Consider the following 24,493-nt stretch of genomic DNA (forward strand, 5'->3'; position numbering starts at 1 on the left):
TAGAGTAGCAAATGCTTTTATTCCACTTCCAAGGCAGAATAAGCCTCAAACACAGAACCATAATATTGAGCAGATGATTAAAACCATTAGCTAAAATCTTTTATGACAAAAAGATGAAATGTACTAGATAATGACACAGGAAACATAAAAATGCTGTTTTTATAAGTGGGGACATTTTACCTTCTTTAAATATGATTCAAGGTTTTTCTTTCTTTTGTTATTAAATAATTTCATTATTATCTATATTTGCACTTTGACAGCTTATTTTTTCCTCTTTGCTATATTTAACTTCGTTGGGGGGTATACATTCACCAGTCTTTTGAATAGTATACAGCATACAATTAATATACTTCCTATTAAGACAGAAAAAATGCACTACAGCTGGCTTTCTTGAGAAAACATTCACACATATATACAGTCTTTTGAAGGATACATTTCATAAAGACTCTTGCATTTTGTGTTACATTTATTAAAGCTCCTTGCATAAATTTTCATAATTTCACATTTTATTAGTAATTGCCATTTCTATTTTTCTAGTCTCATCTGAAACATACTTACCATTTCCATTAGAAAAAAAATCTAATTTCCTAACAATACAACCAAATACTGTAAGAGCTTGCAGCATCAATGGAATGAGCATGCCAGCTCCCTTCTTCCCATAAGATGACTCTAAAATATGATTTTTAATTTCCAAAGTCTTGGGATAAAATTGAGACACAGCCTGTTTCTCTTTAGGTGCTGAAAATTTGAAATTTGTTTCTAATGAATACTTATCTCAATCAAATACACCCTTATCAAAAGTATTTATAGCTCTTGTAGGGTTCAGTATGTAATGATTCCACCATTAGACTTACAAATTCATACTTCTTACCTCAATACATGAATCACACTTGGATGTAGCAAGATATCTGAGTCTAATAGTTTTAATTTCAAACCACAACTTTTTAGCATAGAGTATATTTTCCCTGCAACAACTAAAAAAATCTATTAATATCACACACAGTGATATCAGTTTATTAATAAGTAATTATCTGAGAGCCTATTACATGGTAGGCACTAGTAATAAAGAGGATTCTTACCCTGAGGGACCTGAGCTTCCAGCAGAGAGAAGGAAAAGTCATGTAAAAAAACAAACAATAATTTCAGGTAATGATAGGTGCTTTCTAAGACGACAAATACGGTGATTTAAAGCGTGACTATTGGGGGTTGGGGGATGACTGCTGGTATGGGCCAGGAAACATTTCATCAAGGAGGTGGAAGAAGAACCCAGCTGTGTTCTTCTCAGTGGAGGAAAAAAAAAATGATAGTCACACAAATGTCTGGGTAATGGAGTTCCATGCAGGACTAGCAACTGCATAGACTCTGAGATGGAAAAGGAAATCCATTAATTCTGGAGCTTTATACTGAAAATTTGGATAGCAATGAAGTTGAAGAAGAAAGCAGAGACAGGTTATATGAGGCCATGTAAATCACTGTATGGAGTTGAGGCTGTAAGTATATTGGGAAGCTATCAGAGATATTCAAGCAGGTGAATAATAGATCTTAATTTCACTTTAGGAAGATGATGCTGACAAGATTTCTTTTACTTGTTGCCCTTCTCATTCACTAGCTTGCCCAGGACCATCAATTTTTTCTCTACCATAACCCCTTTTATGCATCTACTCCTCTCCATTCCCAATGTCACTATTTAAATTCAGGCTTCTATTTTTATTTTCTTGAGCTACTACTATAAAGTACTAACTTGCCTCCTTACCTCCAGTCTTTTGGTTTTCTGATCAGTTCTGATTTCTCCTAGCAGATTCTCCTGACTTAAAAACTCATCAACCTCCTAATGCTTAAAAATTAGCTGAAGTATCCCTATGTAGAAGGTTTCCAGAAAGAAGTCCTGTATTTGTACTTCACTTATCTAGAGGTCTGGCAAGGTGGGCTTAGTGTTGTTAGATTTATTTGAGGAACTGAGTTTCCCAAAGAAAGAGATTCACTTTTAAAAAGATAATTTCTTGATGATTTGTTTGAATTCCTTCTAGATTCTTGCTGTCAGTCCTCTGTCAAATGTATAGTTTGTGAATATTTTCTCCCATTCTGTAAGTTGTTTATTGGGTACAGTGTACACTATTTGGGTGATGGGTGCACCAAAAACCCAGATGTGATTAGTATAAAATTCATCCATGTAACCAAGTCACTTGTACCCCTAAGTCTATTGAAATTAAAAATAAAATAAAAAATAATTTCATCCCACTAGCTTGGTCCAAAAATATGTGGTGAATGCTGGAGATGAAGGCTGATTTTGAATATAACGTATACATGCTACTTGGGTTTCTTTTTAGCCCAGCTTCGTGAACTAAAGCAATGTTTTTTGGGAAAATTGTCCTAAGTAGAGATTCTTAAAGGAAAAATGAAAAAAACATGCAACAGTACTTTGTGTCCTCACAAAAGGTATACCATGACCTACTCTCTTATTTAGAAAATCTGTGGATCTCAAAGACAAATCTTGGTAACAAAAGTGAGGTTACCTAAGCACTCTAGACAGATTAAACAACAAGTTTCTCCCACTATTGAATGGAGAAAACCATCAGCATCCGTTTAGCATTTATTGGAATAATCTCAATAGTTTCAGCTTTAACTTTACCAGATACAAGCTTTCTTCAAATCTGCACTAATCTTGTACAAATCAGTGACTTATTCAGGGCACAGTTTGGCTATTAGTGGAAGTTAACACAGACAGGCCTGCAGATAAGTGGGTGATAGTGTAAAACACATCGTGCTGTGGGTTTGTATTACAGCAATTAATCCAGAATCTGAGAGGAACACAAACTCGTACCTTAATATCATCCCTCACTCAAAATCACTCATTTAGCTCATTTGGGAAGCCTTGTCACTGCCTGAAAATAAAGGAGTACAGATGAAAGTTGCCACATCCTGTGGAGAAGAGGCAATTATCCTTTATTTGGTTTCCAACTTCCCTTGTAAATGTGCCAACAGATAAAGTGTTGGTGTGAGTTCAGGGCTGTTAGAATTTTTTTTTTTTTTTCTCACCACATGAGTCAATCCTGTTCTTAGGCTTTATTTCCCAGTGACGGCTGTGTACCTAGCAAGTGTTATCTTCCCATGTTTACGTCTCCATGACAAGAATTTACCATTTTAAAATAAAACGATCAAGTTGATCACACCACAAATTTTACTTACTTGTTTTCAGTGTTGAAAGTGATTGATGAAAACAAGTGATTACTTGTTTTCAGTGTTGAAGACTGGTAGTTTTAATGTTTTCCCTTGGGATGTTGGATTCCAAGTATGACAAGATGGGGGATCTTCTTCCTCAATCTCTGTCTTTCAAGGACCCTGTACTCACTCCTGGTTGTCCCCACAGGAGTGCTGAAGCATGACTGCAACAGACTTGCAGTTGTGCAGGAGATCCATTCAGCCGCACAGAGATGACCGGAAAAATGGCTGGCGCAGGTGAGTCCCAGGTAAAGAACACGGAAGTTTGAATCAGAAATGGAGTCATGACTCTGCCGGTTACTAACCAGTTTTATATATCATTGAGAGTACTTCTTTTTTTTTTTTATTGCAGTAAAAAACCCATAACATAAAATTTACCCTCTTAACCATTTTCTCACTGTACTGTTCAGTATTATTAAATATATTCACATTTTTGGCAGGGTGCTGTGGCTCAGGCCTGTAATCCCAGGAGTTTGGGAGGCCGAGGCGGGCGGGTCACGAGGTCAGGAGATCAAGACTGTCCTATCCTGGCCAACATGGTGAAACCCTGTCTCTACTAAAAATACAAAAAATTAGCCGGGCGTGGCGGCGCTTGCCTGTAGTCCCAGCTACTCAGGAGGCTGAGGCAGGAGAATTGCTTGAACCCGGCAGGCAGAGGCTGCAATGAGCCGAGATCACACCATTGCACTCTAGCCTGGGTGACAGAGAGAGACACTCTCTCTCTCTCTCTATATATATATATTATATAATATATGTAATATATGATGTATAAATATAATATATTATATATATTATATTATACATATATTTTTTACTATTTTTTACATTTTTTGCAATGGATCTCCAGAACTCTTTCATCTTGCAAAACTGAAACTCTATATTCATTAAATAACTCCTCTTTCCTCCTTCCCCCACCTTCTGGTAACCACCATTCTACTTTCTGTTTTTATGAGTTTGACCACTCTAGGTACCCTATATAAAAATAATCATACAGCATTTATCTTTTTGTGACTTGCTTGTTTCACTCAGCATAATGTCCTGAAGTTTCATCCATGTTGTAGCATGTGACAAGATTTACTTTCTTTTTTAAGGCTGAATAATATTTCACTGTATATATATACACACACACACATATATATGCTACATTTTGTTTATTCATCTATTGAGATTACATTTTATTATCTTCAAAATGAAAACTAATAAATCATTTTTACCTCAAAGAATCGTTGTTAACATCTAGTGTAAACTACGTTTGTCACTATTATATTGGAAAGTTATGCTTTAGATGTATTGACCAATGATTCATTAAATCTGAGTTCTATCCTTGGCTCTGCTATTCATATTCTGACTATATACCAACAGTCTACTTGCTCTGGGGCCACAATGTACTATCTGTAAAATCATATTGTCTTAACTACTGAAGAGGACTGCGGAAAGATGAATAATGCAGATTCATTCCTCAGAGTAATTTATTCCTCAGTTATTCCTGGAGCCCAGGTGCTCAGTCCTTATCATCTCTGAGATCACTCAGGAGAGAAAGCTGTAATCTTACAGAGCCTTGGTCTCCTAATCTATAATATTGATTGAAGCTAAACAAGCTCCCCCAAATTACTGAACTTTAAAACCACCAATTTAAAAAAACCTCTAGTGATAAACATATACATTGTACATCCTCTTCAACATTATTTTGATATTTAAAAAATACTATGTGTCTAAAACCAAAATGCTGTATAATTTTAGAACCTGCTTTTTCAAAACTATATTCCAACCACTCCCTCCTCTCTGTCAAAGTCTAATGATGACACAGATGCTGCCTATCTCATACCCTCAAAATATCCCACAGAATTGCACTGGATAAGCACTAAGGCCCATTTGAAAATTCTATGATTTGAACTTTTGAATTTTTAGGTAATTTTCCATTGCATCGGTTCTTCTGGTGTTTTCAGGATCTGTGCCAAATGCGAGGCTGCCCTTGCCACTAAGGACTTCTAACATTGCAACTATCAAGATGATGATGAACTCATCAACAGATGGAGAGAGACTGCTGTATTTTGAAGGACTCTGGATAATAAATAGGTAATACTGATAAATCTTATACTTATTTTTGTTTAAACTGGGAAAAATAAAGCAATGGTAGCAACTTTGAAAGTGACAGTCTAAGAATTATACTGATTGGTTAAGCACCTGATTATTGAATGATTGAGCCATGGGAGGCAAGGAACAGAGATACAGAAGTTTGCTGAATCCTCTTCCTCCCCAACCCAGAAAGCCACTAGGGCTTAATCACCTTGTCACAAGGTTGTCTAAGTCCAGACTTGTATTGGAGATGTAGTGGGTGAAGGTTATCAAGGGAATGTGAAATGGAAAACTTGGCAGAATAGAATGAACTTTCTGATTACTATTAGAATTTTTTTAGATTGACTTTCAACATTTCAGGTTAAGCTCAATTAGAAAAAGTTGAATTTCTCTAAGGCAATGTTTAAGATGTAACTATCTCAGAATAACTTGTTTATTTACATATTTATAGTACTTCGATTTAACAGTACTGAAAGCTTTTAAATAAAAATCTAAGCACTTAACAGTATGTGAAGTATGAGTTATGTCTTATTGTGAATATCTAAATGTATTTTCAGCAAGAATCCTGCACATAATGGCATATATAACTTCTTTATATATGTAAAATCAAAACTATTTATTTATTTATTCTATTGATAAAAAATTAGTTATTTATATTATTTGGTGTTATTAATTGAATATGCAACTTTGAAAAAAATGGGCTAGTCAGAAAGTATGCTGACAAAACAGAACAGAAGCTACAACAAAAAACTTTAAGAGATATTTTGGACAAGGCATTTTATTTTATCTAGATGTAATCGCTATTCTTAGTATAGTGCCTAATATTATAAATGATGAGAAGGTTAACTAAAAACAATTGAAATAGAGTAAAATTTTGATGTGCATATATATTCTTATTTTGAACTTAAAGAAAGGTATATTCGATTTTTATTAATAGAAAATTAGTTTACTTTTGTTCTTTTAAAGTAAATATTTAAATAATATCAGTTTGAAGGAGTGCCAAATTATTGGTTGGCTCTGAAGGTTAATATATTTCAGTCTGATTACAAGGACATCTTATGGAATTCCTATAGCTTTGCCTGTACCTGAGACACCTGCTGATTAGGCAGTCACAAAGAAGTACAGATGAAGGAGAGATTAATCTGACCTGGGAGTAAAATTGGTAATTCAGGAAACCTCAACAGAAGACATATGGTTAAACTTAGTTTTGAATCATGGTATGGTGTTCACCAGGCAAAGGGAGGAAGTCTATCATAGAGGATGCAATGTTAGTCCAAGGCACAGCAGTGCGGTTTGTTTGGGAAACTGACAGTGTGTCAGTGTGAACATAAAGATGAGGCAGATTAGAGGTCAAGACAGAAGATCCTCAATGCTTGATGAATCAGAGGTGGAAGGAGAAAATGGGATCAAAAATAATACTAAGATTTTCAAGTCATATTCATTTGCTCTTGAACCATTTTTGATTGCTATGTACATGGGTACTACAACATTTTCAATAATAATCTTGTAAAAAGCACCTACAAACAGGAAATCTGTTACCAAACATTAAGGAGAAAAAACAAGAGTATTTATAAGAATGAAAATAATTATGTAAAAAATCTCTTCCTGAGAGAAAAACAAAAAATCAATTAAAAAAAAGATTACCTCATTTAACTTTGACATTTTTGCAACGTTAGAAAGAGATACTGTTTAAAAATATGGCTATTAACAAATCCTGCTCTAATCTAGGGAATAGAAAATCAACCACCAAACCTCTTAGTGCTTTACTCAATTGTATGTGCGTGTGTGTGTATGTGCATGAGAGAGAGAAATGAAAGAGATATATTTTAGAAATATTCTTTTAAGAAGGAGATAGGCAGATATAACATGCATAATCTGCACAAGGTTATAAACTTCATTGTGTATAAAAATGCATAATTATTTGGTTAGGCTATAAATAGCGTAAGTATATAAACAACCAAATTTATTTAGAAAAAAATACATATTTGCACCAATGATATGAAGTCAAAGACAAATAGAACTAAGTACACTCTAATTGTTGTTTCTTCAGTGATAATACCAGATATAACAAGAGTTTCTCGCTCCCTCTTATTTCCTGGTAAAAGAGTACAAACCATCACCACTCCATAGACACACTTAAAATGCCCTCAACTATTTCTGCAAATCCCCAGAGATAATCTCATGAGTTTTCCTGAATCGATCCTCTCAGTCACTGCATAAAGTCACTATATTTCTTCTTCTTTTGGCCCATGTTTCTTTTGGAGATGTCACCAAGATGATTTACAATGGTGTGTTGCCCTCTCTCTGGTTCTTGAGTTGTCTCCTATTGCTTCTGCTAATCACCACTGTGCAAGATTTCTCTGGACTAAAGTTATTCTATTCAAGAGAGGAGGATACTCTGAAATGCACACGCATCTATATGCCACACCTTGTCAAGAAGGTCCCAAATATATGCGAATAGTATTCTCAAAGATTTGCTTACATCATGTGCAAACCACTTTTTCAGCAACTGTTTGAACATCTATCTCTCTTATTTGGGCTTAAATAAGATTTCATGGGTGCTGGCCGGGAAGATCTCAGTCTACTTAACACAGGACTTGGACTTTTTGCTAATCTTTTTCTTGTCTTTGAATTGAAGCTTAGCATTCACAAACAGTTGTTTAATTTTAAACTCTATAACAATCCTATGAGGTAAGTAGGATGGATATTACCACCATTTTATAGACCAGAAACCTGAAACTTGAAAAGCTGCATTTACTCAGCAAGTAAGTTACAGAGCAAGCACTTAAGTCCAAGTTGTCTGAGCCTAGAATCAGTGCATTATGCTCAGCTGTCTCCGTAAAGATGGAGATGTGGTGCATATCAACTGCCACCTCTATTGCTTGATAACTGTGATCAATTATAGAACAACATCCCACCCTTAATGAGATCGGATTCCCCTCACTGCATGTAAGCATCTCATCAAAGCCATGATTCCTCTCTCCAGAAAAATGCACATCAGTGGGCAGCCCCATGCATGCACACGGTTTACATACTTTTGCAAGTTGTTACAAGGGTTTTTAAAATATCCCGAACCTTAAAGTCCCTATTCGAATGGACAACTGTCTTGTAGATGCTGATTCTGTCCTTTAAGGCCAGTTTTATAAAAGAGGTTTTATTATGTGTATTTTTGTGCTAATGCTGTATGTTCTTCTGATTTCAAAATCTTTTACTCAAGGCATATTTCCTTTTAAAAGATTTATTAAAAATGCATAAAAGTAATTGGGTCTATGTGGTAAAGTTTGACTGAAACACTCAAGAATTCTATTTTCCTAGAAGCCATCTTAACAAGTTATGGTTTCTTATCATGTTTACAGTAACGAATTGGACTACCAAAAAATACCTAGGTATTTGACTTAATTTTGTGTGTGTACATATAAACATATTTATTTAATTACTTTAAACTACTCAGAGCCAACTTGAGTAAACACTTCTTGAACAAATACTTCATGAAGTCTTTTTAATAACTTAAAAATATGTCTATGTAACACGAAGTAACTTATCCTTTTGGTCAGTTGAGTGGTTAATTGACTAGTGTCTGATCAATATCAATAATATGTCTGAAAATTGCGAAGGACAGTAGTGGAGTAACAGGCTCAGACTCAGTGGTTCTCAACCATGGCTGCACTTCTGAATCACCTGGGATTCTTTATGCTTTGGCCCCAGTTCCAGGAATTTTGATTTAACTGGTGTGGAGTGTGGCATGAGTAATAGGATTTTTAAAAAAGCTTCTCAAGTGATTCTAATTTGCATCTAAGTTTAATAACCACTGTTCTATTGCACTGTTCTATTGTTTTATTGTTTTCCCCCAAATGGGACAATTCTCAAAAAGCACAACAGAGGGTATTCCTGTATAGTGTATGAAGCTGGGGTAAGTTTAGATTATTTTCTTAGGAGAGAAGCAGGATTTAACAAGATGATAGCTGGCCAAAGTAATAAATTTAGCCCATCCTTCCATCAACGAATCTTTTTTTTTTCTTTCTTATCACACACAACAGATAACATCTGAATTGACAAACATGCAGCTATATAGTGATTACATAGTCTATGTAATTAACCTTTCCATCATGCCTGATGAATTATAATCCATGATTGTATTTAATCAGAATCATGGAACATGTAACCGTAAGACTCATCAGAGCTGTATGATGCAGCTCCTTATTCTGAGCACGTCACAAAATGTCTCATATAACAGAATAAATTTTTGAATCACAGTTTAATGAACCCCATCCAGTGCTTTTAAAAAACATCAAACAACCAAACCCTTAAGGCTGAATTCTTGTCATTAGAGAGTTTCAATTATTTGCACCATATCTAGAGTGGTTTAAGGAGTTAGAATAGTGGTGGAGAGGAAGAGAAGAAAACAATCAAAAGTCTAGAGGAACCTGAGGAATATGGGGTCAGCTTATTTTTTAAAAACTCATATTTAATGATGTCTTTCCTTGAAAAGTATTCCTCCCATACCCCTATTTCAGAAAATGGAGAAATAAGCAATTGGAGATACATATAGTACCTGAGGATGGAGAAGAGTAGAGAGGATGAAGAAGAGAAGGACAAATTTAGGGCTGACTCCTAATGGATGACCTTGTGTGTACTTTCTCCACTCCTGCCCTTAGTCTACACAAAGGACTAGCAGAATGGCACCTGGAAGGACTGGGAGCAAAGAGTTACCTAGGGAGAAGCTTTGGCTTTGAAATGTAGATCAGATCTGAGGCACAGTGAATGGGAAAAAACACAAATACATCTTGACGTGTATCATATCCTCTCATTCTTTTTTCCTCTCATCCCTATCTTCATAATGTTAGTTTAACAATAAAACCTTTTTCCTAAAATTGGTTGTTTTATTTTAAGAATAAATGGCAACAGATATCCTCCCCCCCCCCGAAAATCTAGGATCTGGATTTATAAAACTAACAGAAATGATTAAAAGAGAAGTAAAATATCAAAGACTAAAGTCTTCAGTGTGAAAATTATGAAAATGTGTCAATGTTCTACCCTAAACATTAATAGCTATGTCTTAATAATAAGAGCAAACACCTATCAAGTACTTGATGTACTAGGCATACTTTTAATTTACATGAATTAATTTATATAAATTTCACTACAACTCAAGAGGTAGGACCTATTGTTATCTCGAGTTTACATATGTGGAAATTGAAGCCCAAAGAGGGAAGTAAACCCATACAAGGTTGAGTTCGGGTTACATTCTCAGACATTTAATTTCTATAGTCCATATTATTAATCACAATATCACCTATGCATAAAAACAATTTAATCCAATTGGCGGAAGGGAGAGGAAGTAGGAACTTGCATTTCTGGGAAGAGTTACCAAGTATTGCAGGCAGTTAGGTGGAGGAATCTCTGGAAAATTCCATTAATATTCCCCGATTAGAAGTATGTAAAAAACTGGACTTGCCAGGGAAAATGTAAAAAAAAGTTTCCCAATTCCTGAGATAAGCAGGACTGAAGGCTGAGGTTGGAAAGCTCCAACTTTGCAATAGATAAAATAGGAAAACACAGGAAATAATCTAGGAATGACTACTTTGGTCAGCACTAGCAGTGGTAAACAAGGAGATCTGAATAGAAGAAAATAATCACCTCATCAGAAGACAGTGGTGACCTGTAAACTGATCCTGATGTAAGAGTTTAAACAAAACGAGAAAAAGAATAGAGACAAAGTTCCCCAGTACTGGCTTCCAGAGCTTTTGGATCTTTCTCATTCCCTCAGCAGGGGAATGAATAACTGATATAGTTTGGAAGTTTGTCTCCCCCAAATCTCATGTTGAAATGTAATCCCCAATGTTTCAGGTGGGGCCTGGTGGGAGGTATAATATTTAGGTTATGGGATAGATCACTCATGAATGGCAGCAGCACTATCCCCTTGGTGATGAGTGAGTTCTCACTCTGGCAGTTCATGCAAGATCTGGTAGTTTAAAAAGCATGGCACCTCCCCCATTCTCTCTTGCTCCCTCTCTCATCATGTGACATTGCCTTCTCTCCCTTCATCTTCTGCCATGATTGTAAGCTTCCTGATGTCCTCACCAGAAGCTAATGCTGGAGCCATGTTTGTATAGCCTGAAGAACCATCAGCTAATTAAACCTCTTTTCTTAAAAAGTTACCCAGTCTCAGGTATTACTTTATAGTAATGCAAAAATAACCTAACAAAGAAAATTGGAGTGGGATGTTGCTATAAAGATACCTGAATATGTGAAAACAGCTTTGGAACTGGATAATGGGCAAAAGTTGGAAGTGTTTGGAGGGCTCAGAAGAAGAAAGGAAGATGAGGGAAAATGTGGAACTTTTTAGAGACTAGTTAAATGGTTGTGACCAAAATACTGATAGAAATATGGACAGTAATGGGGTCAGGGGTGATACTGGGGTGGGGACAGGACACAGGAGGCTGTCTCAAGAAATATGGAGAGTAAACGACAGGCTGATGAGGTCTCAGATGGAAATGAGGACTTTATTGGAAACTGGAGTAAAAGTCACCTATGTTATGCTCTAGCAAAAAAGCTTCGCTGCATTACATCCATGCTCTAGGAATCTGTGGAAATTTGAACTTAAGACTGATGACTTAGGGCATATTGTGGAGGAAAGTTTTAAGCTGCAAAGTGTTCAAGATGTGGTGTGGCTGCTTCTATCAGTCTACATCAGATGCTGTAGCAAAGAAATGACTTAAAAATTGGAACTTATATTTAGAAGGAAAACAGAGCATACAAGTTTGAAAAATTTGCAGCGTAGCCATGTGGCAGCCTAGCCGTGTGGCAGGAGAGTAATCCAAGTAGGCTTTGGAGAAACCACTTGCTAGAGATATTATCATGATTAAAAGGGAGCCAAGTGTTAATATCCAAGAGAATGGGGAAAAAGCCCCAAATGTATTTCAGAGATTTTGGAGACAACCCCTCCTCTAACAGGCCCAGAGGCCTAGAAGGAAAGAATAGTTTTTTGGGCCAGGCCTGGGGCACTACTCCCTTGCTCAGCTTCAGAAAACAGCTCTCCACATTCTGGCCACTCTGTTTCCAGCCTCGGCTCAAAGGGGCCTAGATACAGCTTAGGTCGCTGCTCTGCAGGACACAAGCCTTAAGCCTTGGCAGCTGCCACATTTTGTTAAGCCTGCAGGCACCCAGAATGCAAGAGTGAAGGAGGTTGTGCAGCTTCCACCTAGGTATCAGAGTATGTAGTGGAAAGCCTGGGTGCCCAGGCAGAAGCCTGCCACAGGGGCAGAGTCCCCACAAAGAAACTTTACTAGGCCAATGCCAAAGGAAAACATGGTGTTGGAGCTCCTACACAGAGTTTCTATCAGGGCACTGCCTGGTGGAGCTGTGGGAAGGAGGCTGCTGTCCTCCAGACCTCATAATGATAGACCCACAGGCAGCTTGCATCTTGAATCTGGGAGAGATGTAGGCACTTGACTCCAACCCATCAGAGTAGCCATGGGGCCTGCACTCTGCAAAGCCACAGGGGTGGAGCTGCTCAAAGCCTTGGGAGACCACCCCTTGCACCAATGTGTCCTGGATGCAGGACATGGAGTCAAAAGAGATTATTTTGGAGCTTTAATATTTAGTGACTTCCCTGTTGGGTTTCAGACTTGCCTGGGGCTTATTGCCCCCTTCTTTTGGCTGATGTTTTGGAATGGTAATGTTTACCCAATGCCTGTAGCACCATTGTATCATGAAAATAAGTAACTTGATTTGTATCTCACAGGCTCATAGGTGGAAGGAACTCATCTCCAGATGATACTTTGGACTTTAGGATCTTTGAGTTAAGGCTGGAATGAGTTAAGACTATTATGAAGGCACGATTGTATTTTGAAATGTGAGAAGGACATGAGAATTGGGGGGCCAGGGGCAGAATTTTATGGTTGCAATGTTTGTCCCCTTTAAATCTCATGTTGAAATGTGATTCCCAATGTTGAAGATGGGGCCTGGTGGGAGGTGATTAGCTCATGGGGGCAGATTCCTCATGCATAGCTTGGCACCATCCCCTTAGTGATAGATGAGTTCTCACTCTGGTAGTTCACGGGAAATCTGGTTGTTTAAGAGAGTCTGGGACCAACTCTTTCACTTTATCTTTCTTCCTCTCTTGCCATGTGATATACTTACTACTCCCCCTTTACCTTCTGTCATGATTGTAAACTTACTGAGGCCTAACCAGAGTCAGATGTCAGCACTATGCCTCATGCACAGCCTGCAAAACCATGAGCCAACTAAACCTTTTTCTCTTCTTAAATTTTACCCAGTCTCAGGCATTTCTTTATAGCAATGCAAAAAGTGGTCTAATACAGTAACCATTAGCGCATTTTCTAGGAAAGGCATTGAATAGTACCCAGGTAAATATTAAATTAATGAGAATTTACTGGCATGATTTCTAAATTATTTTGTTTTTGTTTTTATTTTGTTTTCTTTTAAAAATTCTTCTGAAATATACATATAGAAAATTGCATAAATTGAAAGAACAAAAAGATCAACAAACTACCACACAGTGAAAATTCCCATGTAACCATTGCATGTGTCTAGAAATAAAACATTAATGGTACCACAGAAGTGCTTCTTATACTCTCTCTTGACTTCTAACACCATGTATTAGTTTGGCCCATTTTGGGATTTTATATAAATGGGACATGGAGTGTTTATTCTTTTGTGACTTGCTTCTTCCACTCAACATTGTGAGGTTCATCCCTGTTGTTGCATGTAGCACTAATTCATTCATTGTCATTGCTATATATTGGTTTTGGTAGATTGCTATAATAACGCCTCCCAATATATCATGCCCTTTTGTGTACACACCCCTTTGCAATGTGATGTTGCTTCTCTTGCTATCAAAATATGGAGTCTATTTCTTCATCATCTTGAATCTAAGCTGGCCTTATGATTTCTTTAACATTGATTGTGATAGAAATGATACTATGCAAAAAAAAAAAAAAGAAAAGAAATCATACTATGCAAGTTCTACAGCTCAGCACTAAAATCCCTTGCAATTTTGTCTCTTGTTCTCTTAGACCATTTGACCATAATGCTGTGAAAAAGCCCAACCTAATCTACTCAATATGAAAGTCTCTGCAGAAAGAAGAATGGAGGTACTCTGGTGACAGCTAGTACCATGTTCCAAAGGCCATCTTCAGCCTGCAGATTCAGGGAAGACATCAGATGATGGTAGCCACATGAGTGAGTTCAGACAAGAACAGGAGAAGAAAGTTCTAACCAACTCACAGAATTTTAGAAAATAGATTGGCATTTTAAGCCATCAAGTTTTACAGTAGTTGTTATGCGACCATAGATAACTGAAAATATACATGCAAATATAATTTATTTATCCATTTACTACATTTGGGTTGTTTCCAGTTCTGGGCTATTACAAATAGTTCTACTATCATCTTTAGGACACATATGTGTGCATTTCTGTTAGATATATATCTAGAAGAGGAATTGCAAGGTCAGTATTAATAAATATTGGTAAAGGGTTATATTTCCATAGGTAATATAATAGAGACTAGTTGCTCCACGCCCTCCCTAATCCTTGGTAATGTCTGTTATTTTCATTTGAATCATTCTGGCATGTCGGTACTATTATCTCAGTGTAGATTTGACTTACCATATTTTCATTTTTGTGTAAAGGTACCTTAAAAATGAACGTAAATATGCAGAGATCCCAAAATACTTCACCCATGTGTTTTCTCTAAGAAGCTTACCTGAAGAAGGAATCATTCATGCATGTGTGCAGACACATACAAACACACATGCACACATACAAAGCAATATTCTGTTTTGTTTAATGATCCACACATTGTATTCACTTTTGCTCAATATTGATATTTCTCTATTCTCTTTTTATTTGTATATTTCTGGTTGTCCTTTGTCTACCCTTTTATTTTCAACCTATGAATTACATTGTTTTAGATGTCATCTCGTATGCAGTATATGAATATGAGAGCATTATTTATCAAAACTTATGGGATTTTAGGAAAGATATACTCAGAGGACATATTTATAACTTTAGGTACTTTCAATATATAAAAAAGAAATAAAAACAATAAATGAAGCACTCCTTTGAGAGGTTATAAAAAGAACAAAATAAATCTAAGAAAGCAGAAGTAAACAGTCAAAGATAAATGCAGAAGTCAATGAATTAAACTAAGGAAAGTAGGAGAAAGTATTAAGTTAAAAGAGAATTGACTTTTCAGGGAAATCCAGATTAAAACAATGAGGTACCATCTCATGCCTGTTAGAATGACTATTATCAAAAAGACACAAGATAATAAGTGTTTCCCAAGATGTGGAGAAAACAGAACTCTTGCACACCGTTTAAGGGGATATAAATTGGTACAGCCAGCATGGAAAAGAATATAGAGTTTCCTCAAAAAAGTAATAATAGGGCTACCATATGATCCAGCAACCCCACTTTTGGGTATATATCCAAAGGAAATGAAATAAGTGTGTTGAAAATTATCCATAATCTCATATTCATTGCAGCATTATTCACAAGAGCCAAGACATAGAATCGACCTAAGCATCCATCAGCGAATGACTAGATAAAGAACATGTATAGATACACATTGAAATACTATACTGCTTACAAAGAAAGAAATCCTGTCATTGACGACAACATAAATGAACCTGGAGGACACTATGTTAAGTGAAATAAGTCACACAGAGAAAGACAGATTCTGCATGATCTTACTTATATGTGGAATCTAATAAAGTTGATCTCATAGAAGTAGAAAATAGAATGGTGGTTGCCAGCGGTTGGCTGATAGAACGAGGAGGAATGGGGGAAATGTTGGTCAAAAGATACAAAATTTTAGTTAGAGAAGAGGAAAAAGTTCAAAAGATCTATTGCACAACATGGTGACTATAACAATATATTCTTGAAAATTGTTACAAGTAGATTTTAAATGTTCTTGCCACAAAAATAACTATGTGAGGTAATGCAGATGTTAGATGAAGAATAGCTCAATTAAGCTACTTCATAATGTTTATATATTTCAAAACATTATGTTGTACATGATAAATGTGCAAAATTGTATTTGTCAATTTAAAATAAAATGTTTAAAAAGAAATTTATGAAGGAGGGTTGTTAAACAAAAAAGGTAGATTGATAAAAACAGATTTGGTCTAAAAAACTTAAAATTATAAATAAGCAATTAGCTAGATTAAACAACAGTAGAAGAAAAAAAGTCCCATAATTAGACAAATGTAGCAATAAGTAAAAACAAAGTAACCATAGATAATGAGGAAATTAGGTATATAAGATTAATTTTTCAATAGTATAACTTTGAATATATTAGTGAAATATACAAAGAAATGAAAAAATAAAAATAAGATTGGTTCAAGAAAAGATAGAAATGACAAATATATTAATAAATATAAACAATTTGGAAAATTGTTCAAAACTGTACCTTAGAAACTCTGGACTGAGATAATTTTATGAATGATCCATTTTAAATTTTTAATAAGAAATAACTCAGATATTATTTAAACGTTTTGAAAGCATCGAAGAATAAGAAAACCTTCTGACCTGTTTTGAAAAACCATCTTAATATTGCTACTTATGCTTGAATGTGATCATGCAAAAAAGAAAGCTACTGCCCAATTTCAATCTCACATGGCAATATTGTTGTAAAAAAATTTGTTATAAAAAATTTTAGGATATTATCAAACAAAATGCATATTAGAATATACACTAGTATATATTCTAATATAAATATTTTATATTAGTATTAACAATAGACCCCTAGTGGTATTTTCTTTAAAATCAGGGAAAAGACAAGAAGGAATTCAGTGTACTAATAATAAACAGCCTAAATCCTCAGGGCATAAAGATCTAGAAGGAGCACAATATCCATATTTAGAGAAGGGAAAGACAGACCTTGGGAGCTATTTGGGGCCAGATGAGCATTTAGGAACAGTTTTTGAAAAGTGACTAGGCAAAAATTTGCCCAGGACCCTTTCAAACTCAGCAATCCCTTGTAATCCAGAATGATTAAAGGTGCTGCATCTCTTTGATTTCCAACAGGTAACTCTCTAAATTCCTTAGCTCACAATAATCACAGCCTGAAACTCCACTACCTAGAGATCTTTTGAAGTTAAGCATTTATGCATATACCTTGGTGGTGCAAGGTGACTCTTTTACTAGATTATCATATCACTGACACATTAAGGGGGGACAATAGTAGCTAGTGTTTACTGAGTGCTTAACTATGTGCCAGGCACTGTTCTAATATCTCATATGTATGATCCCATTTAATCCTCACAATAACCATATTACATATGTGGAAACAGGTATAGCAGTGTGACATAACTTACCCAACATCACAAGCTAGTAAGTGGTAGAGCTGAGATTAAAATCCAGCAGCTAAGTGCAAGAGCTGCTGCTCTGGACTACTATGCCACATTATCCTGTTCTCAGAGTGCAGAAGTCCTGTGTAGGGGGCTTTCCAACATTCCAACTACATTTATTCAAAAAACATTTACCGAGAGCTACCTGCGTGCAAAGCACCATGAAGCCTCTGTAGTTGATAAACACATAAACATGACACTTTTCTTGACCTTGGGAAACTTATTCTCCATTAAAGGAGATGAATATGGGAATAACAAATGACCCTTCAAGGCTGGATATAGGGTACTTGGTTGTGGTTGTGGGTGGGTCAGGGCTCTTCAGCTTACATTTTGTGGCAGAGAATCTTCTTTGGAGAACCCATGCTTTTGGGATTCCTCATTTTACCTATTAGAGCACAAATCTATGCTTATTTTCTCTGATGTGTATGGTGAGTTCTGTACTTTTGTTTTGAACATATGTCATGAAAAGACAAAGATTTTTTTCCCAGGTATTTTATTACTCAAGTTTCAAAAACATTACAGAAAATAAACAATAAAGAAATATGACTAAGTAACATAGGACTTCCAAACTTTTCCCTCTTAGGGAATGAAATAAGTAATATCATCCTAAAGATAAAGACCTTAATTTATTCTCTAACTTGGATAACCCACTGGGAAAAACCTTGAAATTCATAGATAGAAGGGTGAGAGAAACCAGTCCTGCTAGAACTGCTCTTTCGGTTGTCAGCACATTTTAATGAAGTGCCAGTCTTTTCATGCCAAATTCTGAAGGAAATCTCTGGGTACCAATTGATGAAATGATTTCATTCCCAAATGGCATCTAAAGTAAAATAAATCCTCTCGCATTTTGCAGAGCACAGCACTCTACAAGTTCAAAAGGTAAAACATACTTGCAATATGTATAAACTGTGGAGTACATTTGAAAATAAAATTTTTAATTATGTTGGACATTTCAGGCCCAGCGCTGTCATCCTGAAGAAAAGTAACATCTGTTTTGACATCTCCAGTGGTAGAGACTTTAAATCAGTTTCCACATTGCTTATCTGCTGGCTAATCAGAATGGATGCAGTATTCTTACCAACTCATTGACAGGGAAAAAAGAAAAGATATGCAGAGAAATAGGGTAAACTAAAACTGATATGATGAATTTAAATGAAAAATTTAATGGCCTTTGCATATATTATATCTAAACTTTCATTCAATGTAAAATTTGATAATTTCATTTAATTCCTAACTGTACAGAGATTTATTTTTCTTTCCTCTTCCTGATGTATACGTTTGCTTCCATTTAAATATAATAAAACATTAAAGCATATTTTACTTCTCAAACTATTTAGTTTCATCTTAAACTCAAGGTTTGAATTGGAGAAAATTGATTTGTTATTTTCAATAAGATGTGCTATAAAAATGCAGGATTTCAAACTGCAGATATTAGAAAAACATCATGTTATATTGTTTCTTTAGTGGTTATATAGTCTTAACATCTCTTGACTTATTACAAACATTAGATTTAAAAGCATAGTCAATAAAAACTGCTCCCTACAGGAATTGTAACTTCCATGTCTTCCGTGTTTTTGAAACTTTCTTAAAGCTATACCAACTTAGTTTTGGGTATCTCTTATAAAGAGAAAAAAAATATTTCCACTTGAATAAGTCAGGACTTCCCTCAAAACTTTACCTGGATTATTTGGGTAATAAGTGGGTTGCCTCTGTTCTCTTTCTTTCTTTTTGTATATGTAGGCATAAACTTCATATTGCTACTTAGGCACTGACCTATTCATTGTAAACTGGTTGAGTTACAAAAAATTACATATAAAGTTTTCAGTCCAGTGGACCAACTCAGTTAAGCCATTTTGTTAGTATAGATGTTAGTATATATGCAGCCTGAGTTAATAGAGAAGCTGGGAGAAGCTTACAGTGGTCTTTATTGGTAAATATATGGGAGGACAATCCTTCAACCAGATTAATACTATGAAGGACTTGTGTGTTCTTCAAAGAACATGGCAGAATTTAAACAAAGGAACCTAAAAGTGATCTTTCATGCGCGTCCGTGTGAAGAGACCACCAAACAGGCTTTGTGTGAGCAACATGGCTGTTTATTTCACCTGGGTGCAGGCGGGCTGAGTCCAAAAAGAGAGTCAGCGAAGGGAGATAGGGGTGGGGCCATTTTATAGGATTTCGGAAGGTAATGGAAAATTACAGTCAAAGGGGCTTGTTCTCTGGTGGGCAGGGGTGGAGCTCACAAAGTACATTCTCAAGGGTGGGGAGAATTATAAAGAACCTTCTTGAGGGTGGGGGAGACTACAGAGTAACTTCTTAAGGGTGGGGGAGATTACAAAGTACATTGATCAGTTAGGGTGGGGTAGGAACAAATCACAATGGTAGAATGTCATCAGTTAAGGCTGTTTTTACTTCTTTTGTGGATCTTCAGTTACTTCAGGCCATCTGGATGTATATGTGCAAGTCACAGGGGATGCAATGGCCTGGCCTGGGCTCAGAGGCCTGACATTCCTGCCTTCTTATATTAATAAGACAAATAAAACAAAACAGTGTTGAAATGTTGGAGCGGTGAAAATTTTTGGGGGGTGGTATGGAGAGAGAATGGGCGATGTTTCTCAGGGCTGCTTCAAGTGGGATTGGGGCGGCGTGGGAACCTAAAGTGGGAGAGATTAAGCTGAAGGAAGATTTTGTGGTAAGGGGTGATATTGTGGGGTTGTTAGAAGAAACATTTGTTGTGTAGAATTATTGGTGATGGCCTGGATACGGTTTTGTATGAATTGAAAAACTAAATGGAATAAGAGAAGGAGAAAAACAGGTATAAAAGGTCTAAGAATTGGGACAACTCAGGACATCTGATTAGAGAGTGCCTAAGGAGATTCAGCATAGCCCTGCCAGCAATGATTATTTATTTACTTCAAGAGTTAAGAATGGCAGTTTGGGGATAGCACGAGGCAAGCGTGATCAGAGTGAGGAATAGGAAAGAAGGAAATATGGGGAAATGGGGTGAATATCAGGTGGATCAGAGAGATACAGTCATGGGGGTCAGGTGTGGTATCAGGAATAATGTGGGAGGCCAGATTGAAGTCCGGGCCAGGAACAATGGTAATTGTGGGACTTAAAGAGTGAGTACAGCTGAAGGAGCTGGGGAGCAGAAAGTATATGCGTCAGGTATGAGGAAGAAAATAGATTTTGGAAGTTATGAGAAATGTAGAGAGTGAGTTGAGCATAGTTTGTGATTTTTAGGGCCTCTAACAGTATTAAAGCAGCGGCAGCTGCTGCACACAGACATGAGGGCTAGGCTAAAACAGTAAGGTCAAGTTGTTTGGACAGAAAGGCTACACGGTGTGGTCCTGGCTCTTGTGTAAGAATTCTGACCACACTAACCATGCCTAGGAAGGAAAGGAGTTGTTCTTTTGTAAGGGATTGAGGTTTGGGAGATTAATCCGACATGATCAGCAGGGAGAGCATGTGTGTTTTTATGCGAATTTTGCCGAGATAGGTAACAGATGAGGATGAAATTTGGGCTTGACTGAAGTAATGGGAGCTGTCTGTGAAGACTTGCGGCAGTACAGCCCAGGTAATTTGCTGAGCCTAATGGGTGTCAGGGTCAGTCTAAGTGAAGGCAAAGAGAGGCTGGGATGAAGGGTGCAAAGGAATAGTAAAGAAAGCATGTTTGAGATCCAGAACAGAATAATGGGTAGTAGAGGGAGGTATTGAGGATGGGAGAGTACATGGGTTTGGCACCACGGGGTGGATAGGCAAAACAATTTGGTTGATAAGGCGCAGATTCTGAACTAACTTGTAAGCCTTGCCTGGTTTTAGGACAGGTAAAATGGGGGAATGGTAAGGAGAGTTTATAGGTTTTAGAAGCCGGTGCTGTAGCAGGCGAGTGATCACAGGCTTTAATCCTTTTAAAGCGTGCTGTGGGATAGGATGTTGGCGTTGAGCGGGGTAAGGGTGATTAGGTTTTAATGAGATGGTAAGGGGTGCATGATCAGTCGCCAAGGAGGGAGTAGAGGTATCTTATACTTGTGTGTTAAGGTGGGGGGATACAAGAGGAGGACGCAAAGGAGGCTTTGGATTGGGAAGAAGGGCAGCAATGAGATGCGGCTGTAGTCCAGGAATAGTCAGGGAAGCAGATAATTTGGTTAAAATATCTCGGCCTAATAAGGGAACTGGGCAGGTGGGGATAACTAAAAAAGAGTGCATAAAAGAGTATTGTCTAAGTTGGCACCAGAGTTGGGGAGTTTTAAGAGGTTTAGAAGCCTGGCTGTCAATACCCACAACAGTTATGGAGGCAAGGGAAACAGGCCCTTGAAAAGAAGGTAATGTGGAGAGGGTAGCCTCCGTATTGATTAAGAAGGGGACGGGCTTACCTTCCACTGTGAGAGTTACCGGAAGCTCGGCGTCCGTGATGGTCTACGGCGCTTCCGAGGCGATCGGGCAGCATCAGTCTTCAGCCGCTAAGCCGAGAAGGAGTCAGTCAGAGAACCTTGGGCCAGAGTTCCAGGGGCTCTGGGAGTGGCTGCCAGGTGAGTTGAACAGTCCAATTTCCAGTGGGGTCCCGCACAGATGGGACACGGCTTAGGAGGAATCCCGGGCTGCGGGCATTCCTTGGCCTGGTGGTCAGATTTCTGGCACTTGTAGCAAGCTCCTGGGGGAGGAGGTTCTGGAGGAACGCCTGGCCGCTGCGGTTCAGGCGTTTGGAAGTTCTTGTGTGCTGGAGATGTGGCTGGGGTTTGTCTCACAGTGGAGGCAAGGAATTGCAACTTTTTTCTATTATTGTACATCTTGAAGGAGACGTTAATTAAATCCTGTTGTGGGGTTTGAGGGCCGGAGTTTAATTTTTGGAGTTTTATTTAATGTCAGGAGCAGATTGGGTAATAAAATGTATATTGAGAATAAGACGGCCTTTTGACCTTTTAGGGTCTAGGGCTGTAAAGCATCTCAGGGTTGCTGCCAAATAAGTCATGAACTGGGCTGGGTTTTTATATTTGATGAAAAAGAGCCTAAACGCTATCTGATTTGGGATAAAGAAAAAGGAGCATTAACCTTGACTATGCCTTTGGCTCCAGCCACCTTTTTAAGAGTAAATTGCTGGGCAGGTGGGGGAGGGCTAGTCACGGAACGAAACTGTAAGCCTGACCAGGTGTGAGGAGGGGAGGCGATAAAAAGATTATAGGGTGGAGGAGCGGAGGCTGAGGAAGAATTGGGACCTAGCTCGGCCTGGCAAGGAGGGGAGAGGTCAGATGGGTCTGTAGAAAAGGAAGATTAGAAAGACTCAGCGACGCTTGGGGTTGGGACTGAGGGGACAGGCAGGAGGGAAAGAAGGAAGATTTGGGAGGAGTTGCACTGGGCACAGAGACTAGGAAGGGACTGATGTGTAAAAGAATGCCTGGATGTCAGGCACCTCAGACCGTTTGCCTATTTTACGACAAGAATTATTTAGATCTTGCAGGATGGAAAAATTCAAAGTGCCATTTTCTGGCTATTTGGAACTACTGTTGAGTTTGTATTGGGGTCAAGTGGCATTGCAGAAGAAAATAAGGCATTTAGGTTTTAGGTCAGTTGTGAGTTGAAGAGGTTTTAAGTTCTTGAGCACACAGGCTAAGGGAGAAGAAGGAGGAATGGAGGTTGGAAGGTTGCCCATAGTGAAGGAAGCAAACCCAGAGAAAAGAGAGCGTAGAGACACGGAGGGAAGGGGTTTGGGGATTCTTGCCCCCTAGAAAAGCGGGACTTGCCACTAAGGGTGAAGGAGAAGGGGTTGAGGGGTACTTGCCCCTGCCCCAGGAAAGCGGGACTTGCCACTAAGGGTGAAGGAGAAGGGGTTGAGGGGTACTTGCCCCTGCCCCAGGAAAGCGGGACTTGCCGCTAAGGGTGAAGGAGAAGGGGTTGAGAGGTACTTGCCCCTGCCCCAGGAAAGCGGGACTTGCCGCTAAGGGTGAAGGAGAAGGGGTTGAGGGGTACTTGCCCCTGCCCCAGGAAAGCGGGACTTGCCGCTAAGGGTGAAGGAGAAGGGGTTGAGGGGTACTTGCCCCTGCCCCAGGAAAGCGGGACTTGCCGCTAAGGGTGAAGGAGAAGGGGTTGAGGGGTACTTGCCCCTGCCCCAGGAAAGCGGGACTTGCCACTAAGGGTGAAGGAGAAGGGGTTGAGGGGTACTTGCCCCTGCCCCAGGAAAGCGGGACTTGCCGCTAAGGGTGAAGGAGAAGGGGTTGAGGGGTACTTGCCCCTGCCCCAGGAAAGCGGGACTTGCCACTAAGGGTGAATGAGAAGGGGTTGAGGGGTACTTGCCCCTGCCCCAGGAAAGCGGGACTTGCCGCTAAGGGTGAAGGAGAAGGGGTTGAGGGGTACTTGCCCCTGCCCCAGGAAAGTGGGACTTGCCGCTAAGGGTGAAGGAGAAGGGGTTGAGGGGTACTTGCCCCTGCCCCAGGAAAGCAGAGAAGGGGTAGAGACAAGGAGAGAAGGGGTTGGGGTACTTGCCCCTTCCCCAGAAAAGCAGGACTTGCCCTAAGGGTGAAGGACCAAGGCAGGCGTCCCTGCGTGGTCTGACACCCTTGAAACGTGGGTGTATAATCAGAGAGGTGTCCCTGCAATGATTAAACACCAAGGGAAGGCTGCCTTCCCAGTCCGTGACCGGCGCCGGAGTTTTGGGTCCACGGATAAAACGTGTCTCTTTTGTCTCTACCAGAAAATGAAAGGAATTGAAATTAAGAGAAGGGAGAGATTGAAGTGTAGCACCAAGATTGAAAGGAGAAAGAGGTTGAGGGATAGTGAGGGAAGTTGGAGAAGAGAGTAAAAAGAGGCCGCTTACCGGATTTGAAAT

At 38.3% G+C, this 24,493-nt stretch overlaps 1 long non-coding RNA gene across 1 annotated transcript in view; it reads left to right on the forward strand.

Annotated features, from left to right (window-relative positions):
• The window catches only part of LOC107971758 (uncharacterized), a 57,121-nt gene extending 40,711 nt beyond the window's left edge, over positions 1 to 16,410 (forward strand). The window contains exons 6-8 of the long non-coding RNA XR_001714630.3: positions 3,368 to 3,456; positions 5,166 to 5,295; positions 14,334 to 16,410. This is a non-coding gene — a long non-coding RNA (uncharacterized LOC107971758). The remainder of the gene's footprint in view (positions 1 to 3,367; positions 3,457 to 5,165; positions 5,296 to 14,333) is intronic.
• The last annotated feature ends 8,083 nt before the right edge of the window (positions 16,411 to 24,493 follow it).

Source organism: Pan troglodytes, chromosome 6, assembly GCF_028858775.2.
Source record: "Pan troglodytes isolate AG18354 chromosome 6, NHGRI_mPanTro3-v2.0_pri, whole genome shotgun sequence".
NCBI lineage: Eukaryota > Metazoa > Chordata > Mammalia > Primates > Hominidae > Pan > Pan troglodytes.